Genomic DNA, 14,009 nt, shown 5'->3' with positions numbered 1-14,009 from the left:
TTGGACAGCCGTCGCCGTAGCTCACTTGGTAAGAGCACCGGACGCGATATTCGGAGGTCGTGGGTTCGGATCACACCGCCGGCATGGTTGTTTTTTCTGCTGCTTTATAAGTAGTTTTCTTTAAAATCGAAGCTTAATTGAAGTATTTTTCTCCCTCTAATCCACACTGTAAATTGAAAAAAAAACATATCCCATTGCACCTTGGTTTCGGTGACTGTTGGCTTCCTTCATGTATTTGTGAAACGAGCCCCTCATTTCCCTTAACTTATCTGCTAATAGCTCAACGAGGGTCTCGGTTCTGGCAGTCTTGATGCCATAGATAGCATAACAGAGCTCTCGCAGTGTCCGCCCTCGCCGTTAGATGACGTTCTACGTCACACTAGCGGTATAACAGGGCGTGCTACGTCCGCCGTTATGGACGAGGGTGGCGCTGGTGAACACTCTCAAAGGTTCGCTTACACGCAATAAACATAAATACACACGAGAGCAGCAGATTGGACCGCCATCGCCGTAGCTCAGTTGTTAAGAGCACCGGACGCGATATTCGGAGGTCGTGGGTTCGGATCCCACCGGCGGCAGGGTTGTTTTTCTGCTGCTTTATAAGTAGTTTTCTTTAAAATCAAAGCTTAATTCAAGTATTTTTCTCCGACTAACCCACACTATAAATTAAAAAAACAAGAGAAAACATTCCCCATTGCACCTTGGTTTCGGTGACTTGGCTTCCTTCATGTATTTGTCAAACGAGCCCCTCATTTCCCTTAACTTGTCTGCTAATAGCTTAACGAGGGTCTCGGTTCTGGTAGTCTTGATGCCATAGGTAACATAAGAGGGCTCTCGCATAGTGTCCGCCCTCACCGTTAGATGACGCTCTACGTCACACTCGCGGTATAACAGGATGTGCTACGTCCGCCGCTATGGACGAGGGTGGCGCTGGTGAACACTCTCAAAGGTTCGCTTACACGCAATAAACATAAATACACACGAGAGCAGCAGATTGGACAGCCGTCGCCGTAGCTCAGTTGGTAAGAGCACCGGACGCGATATTCGGAGGTCGTGGGTTCGGATCACACCGGCGGCATGGTTGTTTTTTCTGCTGCTTTATAAGTAGTTATCCTTAAAATCAAAGCTTAGTTGAAGTATTTTTCTCCCACTAATCCACACCATAAATTAAAAAAAAAACAGAAAACATTCACCATTGCACCTTGGTTCCGGTCACTGCTGTCTTCCTTCACGTATTTGTCAAACGAGCCCCTCATTTTCCTTAACTTGTCTGCTAATAGCTTAACGAGGGTCTCGGCTCTAGCAGTCTTGATGCCATAGGTAGCTAAGAAGGCTCGCGCACACTGTCCGCCGTCGCCATTAGGTGACGTTCTACGTCACACTCGCGGTATAACAGGACGTGCTACGTCCGCCGCTATGGACGAAGGTGGCGCTGGTGAACACTCTCAATGGTTCGCTTACACGCAATAAACATAAATACACACGAGAGCAGCAGATTGGACAGCCATCGCCGTAGCTTAGTTGGTAAGAGCACCGGAAGCGATATTCGGAGGTCGTGGGTTCGGATCCCACCGGCGGCATGGTTGTTTTTTCTGCTGCTTTATAAGTAGTTTTCTTTAAAATCGAAGCTTAATTGAAGTATTTTTCTCCCTCTAATCCACACTGTAAATTAAAAAAAAACATATCCCATAGCACCTTGGTTTCGGTGACTGTTGGCTTCCTTCATGTATTTGTCAAACGAGCCCCTCATTTGCCTTAACTTGTCTGCTAATAGCTTAACGAGGGTCTCGGTTCTGGCGGTCTTGATGCCATAGGTAGCATAAGAGGGCTCTCGCACAGTGTCCTCCCTCGCCGTTAGATGACGTTCTACGTCACACTAGCGGTATAACAGGACGTGGTACGTCCACCGCTATGGACGAGGGTGGCGCTGGCGAACACTCTCAAAGGTTCGCTTACACGCAATAAACAAAAATTCACACGAGAGCAGCAGATTGGACAGCCATCGCCGTAGCTCAGTTGGTAAGAGCACCGGACGCGATATTCGGAGGTCGTGGGTTCGGATCCCACCGGCGGCAGGGTTGTTTTTCTGCTGCTTTATAAGTAGTTTTCTTTAAAATCAAAGCTTAATTTAAGTATTTTTCTCCCACTAATCCACACTATAAATTAAAAAAAACAAGAGAAAACATTCCCCATTGCACCTTGGTTTCGGTGACTTGGCTTCCTTCATGTATTTGTCAAACGAGCCCCTCATTTCCCTTAACTTGTCTGCTAATAGCTTAACGAGGGTCTCGGTTCTGGCAGTCTTGATGCCCTAGGTAGCATAAGAGGGCTCTCGCACAGTGTCCGCCCTCGCCGTTAGATGACGTTCTACGTCACACTCGCGGTATAACAGGACGTGCTACGTCCGCCGCTATGGACGAGGGTGGCGCTGGTGAACACTCTCAAAGGTTCGCTTACACGCAATAAACATAAATACACACGAGAGCAGCAGATTGGACAGCCGTCGCAGTAGCTCAGTTGGTAAGAGCACCGGACGCGATATTCGGAGGTCGTGGGTTCGGATCCCGCCGGCGGCATGGTAGTTTTTTCTGCTGCTTTGTAAGTAGTTTTCTTTAAAATAAAAGCTTAATTGAAGTATTTTTCTCCCACTAATCCACACTATAAATTAAAAAAACATTCCCTATTATATCTATATATATATATATATATATATATATATATATATATATATATATATATTAGCAAACAAGGCAAGTGAAATAAGGGGCTCGTTTATCAAACATATTAAGGAAGCCAACAGTCAACGAAACCAAGGTGCATAGGGGAATGTTTTCTAATTTATTATTAATTTTAATGCCAATCAATTGGTTTTTTTTAAGAAAATTACTTCTAAACCAGCAGAAAAAACAACCATGCCGCCGGTGGGATCCGAACCCACGACCTCCGAATATCGCGTCCGGTGCTCTTATCAACTGAGCTACGGCGACGGCTGTCCAATCTGCTGCTTTCGTGGGTATTTATGTTTTGCGTGTAAGCGAACCTTGAGAGTGTTCACCAGCGCCACCCTCGTCCATAGCGGTGGACGTAGCACGTCCTGTAATACCGCAACTGTGACGTAGAACGTCATCTAACGGTGAGGGCGGAAACTGTGCGAGAGCCCTCTTATACTACCTATGGCATCAAGACTGCCAGAACCGAGACCCCCGTTAAGCTATTAGCAGACAAGGCAAGTGAAATAAGGGGCTCGTTTATCAAACATATTAAGGAAGCCAACAGTCAACGAAACCAAGGTGCATAGGGGAATGTTTTCTATTTTATTATTAATTTTAATGCCAATCAATTGGTTTTTTTTTTAAATTACTTATAAACCAGCAGAAAAAAACAACCATGCCGCCGGTGGGATCCGAACCCACGACCTCCGAATATCGCGTCCGGTGCTCTTACCAACTGAGCTGCGGCGACGGCTGTCCAATCTGCTGCTTTCGTGGGTATTTATGTTTTGCGTGTAAGCGAACCTTGAGAGTGTTCACCAGCGCCACCCTCGTCCATAGCGGTGGACGTAGCACGTCCTGTAATACCGCAACTGTGACGTAGAACGTCATCTAACGGTGAGGGCGGAAACTGTGCGAGAGCCCTCTTATACTACCTATGGCATCAAGACTGCCAGAACCGAGACCCCCTTTAAGCTATTAGCAGACAAGGCAAGTGAAATAAGGGGCTCGTTTATCAAACATATTAAGGAAGCCAACAGTCAACGAAACCAAGGTGCATAGGGGAATGTTTTCTATTTTATTATTAATTTTATTGCCAATCAATTGTTTTTTTTTAAGAAAATTACTTATAAACCAGCAGAAAAAACAACCATGCCGCCGGTGGGATCCGAACCCACGACCTCCGAATATCGCGTCCGGTGCTCTTACCAACTGAGCTACGGCGACGGCTGTCCAATCTGCTGCTTTCGTGGATAATTATGTTTTGCGTGTAAGCGAACCTTGAGAGTGTTCACCAGCGCCACCCTCGTCCATAGCGGTGGACGTAGCACGTCCTGTAATACCGCAACTGTGACGTAGAACGTCATCTAACGGTGAGGGCGGAAACTGTGCGAGAGCCCTCTTATACTACCTATGGACGTGCTACGTCCACCGCTATGGACGAGGGTGGCGCTGGTGAACACTCTCAAGGTTCGCTTACACGCAAAACATAAATACCCACGAAAGCAGCAGATTGGACAGCCGTCGCCGTAGCTCAGTTGGTAAGAGCACCGGACGCGATATTCGGAGGTCGTGGGTTCGGATCCCACCTGCGGCATGGTTGTTTTTTCTGCTGGTTTATAAGTAATTTTCTTAAAAAAAACCAATTGATTGGCATTAAAATTAATAATAAAATAGAAAACATTCCCCTATGCACCTTGGTTTCGTTGACTGTTGGCTTCCTTAATATGTTTGATAAACGAGCCCCTTATTTCACTTGCCTTGTCTGCTAATAGCTTAACGGGGGTCTCGGTTCTGGCAGTCTTGATGCCATAGGTAGTATAAGAGGGCTCTCGCACAGTTTCCGCCCTCACCGTTAGATGACGTTCTACGTCACAGTTGCGGTATTACAGGACGTGCTACGTCCACCGCTATGGACGAGGGTGGCGCTGGTGAACACTCTCAAGGTTCGCTTACACGCAAAACATAAATACCCACGAAAGCAGCAGATTGGACAGCCGTCGCCGTAGCTCAGTTGGTAAGAGCACCGGACGCGATATTCGGAGGTCGTGGGTTCGGATCCCACCGGCGGCATGGTTGTTTTTTCTGCTGGTTTATAAGTAATTTTCTTAAAAAAAAACAACAATTGACTGGCATTAAAATTAATAATAAAATAGAAAACATTCCCCTATGCACCTTGGTTTCGTTGACTGTTGGCTTCCTTAATATGTTTGATAAGCGAGCCCCTTATTTCACTTGCCTTGTCTGCTAATAGCTTAACGGGGGTCTCGGTTCTGGCAGTCTTGATGCCATAGGTAGTATAAGAGGGCTCTCGCACAGTTTCCGCCCTCACCGTTAGATGACGTTCTACGTCACAGTTGTGGTATTACAGGACGTGCTACGTCCACCGCTATGGACGAGGGTGGCGCTGGTGAACACTCTCAAGGTTCGCTTACACGCAAAACATAAATACCCACGAAAGCAGCAGATTGGACAGCCGTCGCCGTAGCTTAGTTGGTAAGAGCACCGGACGCGATATTCGGAGGTCGTGGGTTCGGATCCCACCGGCGGCATGGTTGTTTTTTCTGCTGGTTTATAAGTAATTTTCTTTAAAAAAAACCAATTGATTGGCATTAAAATTAATAATAAAATAGAAAACATTCCCCTATGCACCTTGGTTTCGTTGACTGTTGGCTTCCTTAATATATATATATATATATATATATATATATATATATATATATATATATATATATATATATATATATATATATATATACATATCAATGAAAAGGTCACATCTGGTACGATTATCTTAGTTTTAAGTTGACTGAATTAAGTTGACTGAGGGTTTTAAGTTGACTGAATAGAGATGTGCGTATTTACGGACATAAATGCAGAGGAAGAGGAGGAACACTCTCTGTCTTTCTTTTCATTGAGGAGAAAACATACACACACATCACGGAGTACAAGACAAGAGTGTCGGCATTCACTAAGGGGAAAGGTGCAGGGTTGTGAAGCACGTTAAAGAAACAAGTTAAAATACAGAGGTGGCAGACATGTAGCCGAGGCGGAGAGGGTTGTATTTTCGCCGAGAAGACTTAAGCAAGAAAGGTTTCTTCTGCGGAAGCGAGAAGTTCGAGAACGAGAGTTAAAAATGCGAAAACACGGAAAAACAAGAGAAGAACAAAAAGAAGAAAACACCAGAACAGACTGAAACAAGACAGAACAGCGCACACTGCATGACTCGCTCCCCGGCGGTGCAGGTGTTAAGGACTCTTGGAATGTAATTTACGGTTAGCTGTCAAAAAGGCGTTATTTCGCCCTGCACAAGAGAAACCAGTGACCGTTACGACGGCGGCGTGTCGCCTCAGCGGCGGAGAAGCGGTCGTCCAGACGCCGTGCGGAAACCCGATCCCGTAACCAGGCGCTGCAGACAGCAACCACTGGTCGTTCGTCAGAGGACGCCTGCGCCGCGCGTCCCACCGCTAACAATCCCGAGAAGGGGGCTACGAGGACAAGGAGTAAAAAGGAGAACCGGCATGGAGAAAAGGAGAAAATGGAGGGGGGCGCATGGTGAGCCGGATAAAAGGAAAACAAATGGAAAACAACAAACGGGAGCTTCTTGCTCAGTTGGAATGGTTTTTGAGGAAGGCAAAATTGCCGAAGTTCTCATAGATGCCGTGGGTTAATGTCCGAAATTTGTGTATGAAATACGATTCCCTTTGTTCTTTTTGGCGGCCTGTTTGAAAACCCGACTGTAGGAAGTTGACCCGGATGCTTTCGAATGTATGTTGTGGCAGACATATGTGCTTAGAAAAGGGTAGGTTTGGCAGCGTGTGAATGTGGGCCTTGAGGTTGTTGAATCACAAACAGTGCGGAGTTTCTGTCTGGCCGATGTATTGCATGCCGCACGCACCGCAGTGAAGCATGTAGACCACATTTGCACTCTCGCAATTTAGAGTTTCTATGATTCTGAAAGTAAAGTCAGAAAAGGTACCTTTTGCAATGTTTGTTGTCAGCATGTGACAGCAAGCCTTGCAGCGTGGTTTTCGGCAGGGTTGACATTCGGGGTTCGGGTTAGCATTTGGCGATGTTCTGGGATTAACTAAAATATCCTTGAGGTTCCTGCTGCGCCGGTATATACCGCTCTTGGTGGCTGCTTAAAAATGCGGGACAGGCGACTGCTTTGCTGGATAATGTTAAAATGTTTTGAGCGAATATTGTTCCCGCGTGGTACGTTTGATGAATGTGTGAGAACGAGGTTGGTTTCCCTTTCACCTTGCTGGAAGTTTTGGGGACTCAGTATTTTATTTCTGTCTAGACCGCGAGCTTTCAGAATAGCGTCTTCCACGTTGGAAGCGGGATATTCTTTCAGGAAAAGATTGGTCTTTAGTTGTTCAGCATGGCGGTCAATGTCATCGAGCTCAGAGCATATTCGTCATTATCTATGAGCCTGAGAGTAACGTATGCTCGTCTTGCAGTGGTGTGGGTGGCTGCTCTTAAAATTTAGATACTGCGGGCGGTCGGTGGGTTTTTTTAGAGCGTGGCTTAAGTTTACTTTTTTTCTGTATTGTTACGTCCAAGAAGTTTATAGATGTTTTGGACATGCTATGGGTGAACGATATCGATGGGTGATATTAGTTAAAGTTTCCTCTAAATGTTAATAGGCTAGCTTCGTCGTGAAGCCAGATGAGAAAGATATCGTCCAGAAAGCGTCTGTAGAGGAGTGGCTTCGAAGGCTGAGGGTCCAGAAATTGTTTCGAGTGCCGACATGAATACATTGGCATAGGCAGGTGCCCTCTTGGTCCCCATCGCCGTACCCTCCACCTGAAGAAAGTGCCTTCCCTCAAATTGAAAGCGGTTGTAATTGAGTACTAAACCCAGAAAAGTTGCGAGAGTTTCTCCATACAGGAGAACTGGAGGATCCGTCCACAGGTATGCATCCACCGCCGCGCGTATGCCGTCTGATTGGGGGATATTTGTTAATAAAAGACGTCACGTCCATTGTGACTAATAAGCTCTCATCGGGAATTTCAATGTTAGACACCACTTTGAGGAAGTGATTAGTGTCTTGAACGTAGGCGCGGATGGTGTAATGTCCTTGAATAGAAAGTCGAGAACGCCAGAATTTTTTTTGGTGAGAGTGCCATTACTTGAGACAATGGGACGGCTGAGACGGTTTGGTTTGGGAATTTTCGGGAGGAGGTAAAAAGACCGCATTCATCGCTACGAATGGGTTCTTTGAATTCAAGGTGATGCCATTTTGTCTCTGTTCCGCACCATCGACATTTCAGCGAGTAATGGGTACAGTGCTGGCAGGCCTGAAGAGGCAACTTTGTCTGGTATATTTAGATGACGTCGTTGTCCTCGCCTCGAACTTTGAAGAGCACTTGAGAAGACTTCGAAGATTACTAGACAGCAAAGAAGTGCCACTTTGCCTATGAAGAGGTGCTGTTTCTAGGCCACATCGTTAGCAAGGAGGAAGTAGAGGCAACTTTGTCTGGTATATTTAGATGACGTCGTTGTCCTCGCCTCGAACTTTGAAGAGCACTTGAGAAGACTTCGAAGATTACTAGACAGCAAAGAAGTGCCACTTTGCCTATGAAGAGGTGCTGTTTCTAGGCCACATCGTTAGCAAGGAGGAAGTATGCCTAGACCCGCAGAAAACACCTGCTATCGCACTGTTTCCAACGCCGGTCAATAAGAAAGCTGTGCGCAGATTCCTCGGAGTGTGCGCGTATTAACGACGATTTACAAAAACGTTTTCACGCATCGCCGAGCCCCTGACCCAACTGACGAAGGTAGACGTGCCACTTAAATGGGAAGCGCCGCAAGCAGAAGCCTTCAAATAACTTCAGTGTCGTTCACAGTCCCCACCGATTCTCGCGCATTTTGATAAAAACGCCGGTACTGAAGTTCATATCGACGAAAGCAGAGTGGGCCTAGGTGCCGCCCTCATTCAAGAAAACGACGGCTTGGAGAAATTCAGCGTATACGCTAGCCGTTCCCCCGCCAAAATCTTGGCTACATCGAAATACCTCCCTACCTGTACGGACGACCGTTCAAGGTGGTCGGGGATCAGCACGCGTTGTGCTGGCTTGCCGATTTGAAGGACCCCTCGGGCCGCCTCGCTCGATGAAATCTGCGCCTTCAGGAGTTTGACGTCACCGTCGTTTACAAGTCCAGACGCAAGCACTCTGACGCCGATTGCCTCGCTCGAGGCCCTGTAGATGAACCGCCGCCGGACGACGATGAGGAAGCCTTCCAAGGGTGCATCAGCCCCAGCTCTTTTGCACAGTAGCAGCGCTCGGACCCTGGCCTAAAACGTCTCATCGAGAAGAAGTGAGGATTTGGCGAGTTGGTTGTGATTCATCACATTAAGAACCAGTGCTAAAAAACACACACACAGAGGACGAGACGAGACACAGGATGGCGCTGATTTTTTACAACTGAATTTTATTCAATAGTAAGAAGTCAATTTATACAATACGCACAGACGTGTAAGGTTGTCCAGTCAAACACAGATGCACTGTAATCACCCGCATGCGAAACCCCCCCCCCCCTCCGAAAAAAAAACACATTAAACAAATTTCCAAGGCACGTGCGCTATCAACCCCGCTACCCACAATGAAGCAAGCTCATTTCCCTGCTTGACTAGCTAATCGATGTTTTGCTCACACATTCATCGCCCTTTCTGAGAATGTGGAATGCCTCAGCTATATCTCTTGTGCATTGGTCATCATGTACGAACAGTACGGTCGTATCCACAAAAAAAAGGAGTACAATTACACGCAATGCAGTGTTGTGATACACTTCTATTTTCTTTCCTGCTGACGGAATTAGCATGCTCTGTGAGGCGAACATTGATACACCACCCGGTCTGGCCGATGTATATACGCCCAAAAGAATAAGATAAACCACGCCCTTCTTACAGGCAAAAAACTTGTTCCCATGCTTGATATTGCATTGTTTCCTACTAACCTTCCCCTCACATTTCCTCTGTACTACAGCCCCTACTTTCCCCAGTTTATTGGGAGCAGAAAAAACCATGCTTACACCATATCGGGCTCCTACTCATTTAAGCCGGTGAGACAGGGCGTGGATGTACGGATAACCGCCAACTTCCCTACTTTTGGACCACAGCTAAGTTCAGCGCCTTCGTGTGTCTCGTCTCGTCCTCTGTGTGCGTGTGTTTTTTAGCGCTGGTGTTTAATGTGATGTCTCATCGAGTACTTGGAAGAAAAGGTTTCTCCCTAAGACGAAGTGTCCCTGCTAAGGTTGCTGCACATCGCTCCTGTGAAAAATCTCGCCATCCGCATAAATACGTTCCTTATATCAAGAGAACTGACTCCGCACCATCTGCAGAAGCTCCCGAAGCTCATGCGCTGTCTGACTGGGTGGCAGTAAGCAAATTTTCTTCAGTCATCCCGGCAGCTGGACTGGGCTCCGAGGCTAGGCCTAGAGCCGCTGGTGACGCGCTGGCAGAGGTGGCTTCGCTGGCGTCGGTCCCTACTCCCGGTCCATCAGCGGCAGCGCACATCCCGCCTTCTTCAAATGCACCTCAGCCGTGAGCGATCTGCCCTCTGGGCGGAACTCGGCAATGGCTTCCCAGCCTCCACTGCTGGATGGGGCTTCAACCGTGCAGCGTGAGGAGGAGAGCTCTCCAATGGACCTGTCTTCAGCACCTCCATTCGTGCCACCGGCTTCCCGCAGTTCTCAAAAGCGCCCATCAGGAGACACCGCGTAGGATTCGTCTTCTGCCAACTCCAGCTCACAAGGCAAGCGTTCCTGCCCAGCGTATGCCAACCAGGTGGCTATGCCGACATCGGGATCGGTATCGTATAAAGTGGCCATTAAAACTCTGGCAGCCAAAAGCCTGACAGACATTCCGAACAGGATTTTTCAGGCGAACCTGGACGAGTGTCTTGGGACCAAAGGTTTTCGTGGCTTCACGTCTAGAACAAAATCTAATACCATCGCTGTATGGCTCCCGACTTTGGCTGCTGTCGAGCGTCTGCAAACGCTCAAGTGCATATCGATTATAAGCGAGGTCTCAGTGCCAATCCAGGTGTACCTAGTAGAAGGTTCGGACCTACAAGGCTGTGTTGTTTACAACGTCGACGTTGCCGAAGACCAGATGACCCTCCAGCGTGAGCTGTACTGTCCAACCCACCGTGTCATCCAAGCGCGGTATATGAGAAAGTGGCGCTCGTGCATCGTCCCACTACAGGGCCCACCAACTCTCCCAGAACGACTTTACTGCTATGGCTGTATTCTGCGGCCTCGCCCTTACAAACCTAGTGCTGTCTTTGCTATAGCTGTTTCAGACCTGGCCACATGCGCCGATCATGCCCTTTTGCAACGCAAGATGAGGTTCGGCCACAAGGCACGCCGTCTTACAGGTGCGGACTTTGCAAGACTGACGACCACAAGATCACCTCTCCAACTTGCCCAACAAAACAGAAAGCAACTGAGAAGGTTCTGCGTGGAATCCGTAAGCAAGTGCCTTCGATTGAAAACAGAGCACCGATACAGACATCCAACAGGTTTGCGGCTCTTAAGTGGGATGAAGACGACTGGCCGGAGCTTTCTGTACCCAATCCACCTGCAGCCCCTGCCCAACCGTCGTACAGCGATAAAGTTCGCAAGGATAGCCGTCGCCTTCAAGATACACAAAATCACAGCATACTGGAACCTCTGCGTGAGGACATGGCAGCAGTTGACGACCAAATTGAACGCCTTTTAGCCGAGGTCTCTAAGCTACGACAACGCCGTGAACTGCTTGCTCGCCGTAGACAACCAGCGGAATCCTACTCCACGCCAATCAATGCTGCAGCGCCTTCGACTACGTCCAGCCCTCATACGTTTTTCGCAGACTCTACCAGGTCTTCTGCAGCACTGCAGGATAACTCAACAACATCCATCCTCCGATTTATGGTAAACCAGTTTTCTAACTTGACATCAGTTCTATTACAACGCTTGGAAGCCTAATTGAAAATGGCGAGTACACGTTGTTGTGGTGTGCTCCAATGGAACTGCAGAGTCCTCTCCACAAAGCTGGGAGGGCTCAAATCTCGACTTCGCATGAACAAGCTCCAGGTCTCGGCCCTGCTACTGCAGGAGACCAATGCCTTGCCATCAATTCAGGGGTGTAATGGATACATGTCACCTTCAATGAACGACCGTCGTGTGCACACTGTTGCCTCTCCGGGAAAGGCGGCGGTGTACGTTGATGCGCGTTTTCCTCAAGTTCACCTCTCTCTAGAAAACTGGTGAACCTCATATCAAGAGTTAGTCGCACTGGCTGAGAAGCTTCCCAAAGCAACTGTCGTGGTCGTGTCATACTATGTAAGACCCGCCGGCGGAGCTCCCTCCAGCAATAATCTGGGGTGGTTATTAACTCTACGACGACAGCACCCAGCGTGGCCTGTTTTAGTCGGTGGTGACTTTAACGCCCCTCATATGGACTGGGGGCACCCCACTTCAAGCCCCCGTGGTAAGCGCGTGCGGGACGCATTCGCAGATGCGCTGTTTGTTTTACTCAACCATCCAGATTAAGCAACGCGGACTGTGCTCCATGTTCGCAGTCCAACATATCCTCCGGACCTTATGTGGCGGTCAGGACCCGGGACTCTATCGTGGCACCTGGAGCCAGACTGCTGGGGTAGTGACCACCATCCTATCATCATCGGTCTTCATCCATCAAGGGTCCGCCGATAACGCCGTATGTGTTCTGTGGTCAATTGGGACACGTTTCGCACCACCGTCGAAGATCTCTCTCTGCAATCTTCTACACTACTTGTGGACTGCTTACAAACTGCGCTGAACAAGGCTACTACTGTCACCTGGACGGACGTGAATCACCGGTGCCGGATGTTGGTCTCTTAACCTGGGGGCTGCTCGCCGACAAGTGGAGATGGCAGCTTCCCGAGACCCGACTTCTGCGCAAGCACGGACAAGGCTGAATTACCTTACTGCCAAGGCTCGCAGATATGAACGCGATCTCTAACGACTGCAGTGGCATGCGTGGTGTGAGCAGTTCTCGACAGTCATCGAATGCTGCTCTCTGGCGAACGTTTTGTGCAATGAAACATGGTTCCCGTCGTCCCGACGCAGCGGCCACAGCATTCTTCGCAGCTAACTTAGCTCCGGATGATTTCGCCAGAGAGGCAGCGCGGAAGTTTTTCCCCAAGTATGATGTGTTCTCTCCAAGGGTCATAGGAGACCCCTTGGCTGCCATTCAAGCATGTGTCGATATGCTCCCATCTACAGCCGACGCCGAGGGAATTGAAAGCCCATTTGCAATGCCAGAGTTGCTTGCAGCAATAGACGAGGCCCGTCGAAGACTGTGCCCGGTGTGGACTCCATTTCGTACGAGGTTTACAAGAACTTAAGTTCCGCTGTACTGCCTCAACTCCTCGCCACCATTAACAAGGTATGGATAGAAGGTGTCGTACCAGAAACTTGGAAATCGGCTATTGTGATCCCCATACCAAAGCCGGGGAAGCCGCCGACAGACATCGAAAATTTCCGGCCTATATCGCTTACGCCAACATTATGCAAGCTTTCCGAAAAAATGCTTGCCACACGACTGTCGTGGTGGCTTGAGCACCATGGTTTCTGCCATCACGCCCAAATTGGTTTTCGTACGTACAAATGTAGAGAAGATGGACTGGCTGTCTTGGCATCAGCACCTCTGGCCTCAACTCAAAGCCACAATGTACGTACTGTACTGGCCATGGACGTTGAAAAGGCGTACAATAATAGTCATGCTGCCATCCTGGAATCGCTTGACATGCTGCATTTCCCCGTTAGAGTGCGCAATTTTGTTAAAGCCTTCCTTGAAGGCCGACACTTTGCCATACGCCTCAGTGGTGAGGCCATCGGATCATTTGTGCCTCTTCGCGGCGTTCCTCAGGGATCGGTGTTATCACCAACATTATTTAATATTGCTTTTATCCCCCTTGCTTGGCGCTTGCATGATGTCTCCGAGATTAAGTTCTTATTGTATGCTGATGACAAAGGTGTGGAGCACTCACAACGACCTGATGACTCAAGCAGCAGGCCTACAATCAGCCATAGATATTACGTCGACTTTTGCTTCTTCCATTGGTTTGCAGCTTTCAGTGAGCAAAACCACGTTCGTTCGCCAACCGCTGGGGGCGCCGTAAACTGGCTGCAACACCAAGTCGTCTCCATCTATCCGGAACTCTAATTCAAGAAAGTTCGACCGTAAAAATATTGGGCTTGACAGTACACGAGTCAGGAACAGGTACTGCTTGGCTTTCTCGGGCTAAAAAGCAAGCAACTCTGGCG

This window comes from Amblyomma americanum, chromosome 2 (assembly GCF_052857255.1).
Source record: "Amblyomma americanum isolate KBUSLIRL-KWMA chromosome 2, ASM5285725v1, whole genome shotgun sequence".
In the NCBI taxonomy this organism is placed as follows: domain Eukaryota; kingdom Metazoa; phylum Arthropoda; class Arachnida; order Ixodida; family Ixodidae; genus Amblyomma; species Amblyomma americanum.
This window is presented reverse-complemented; position numbering follows the sequence as displayed.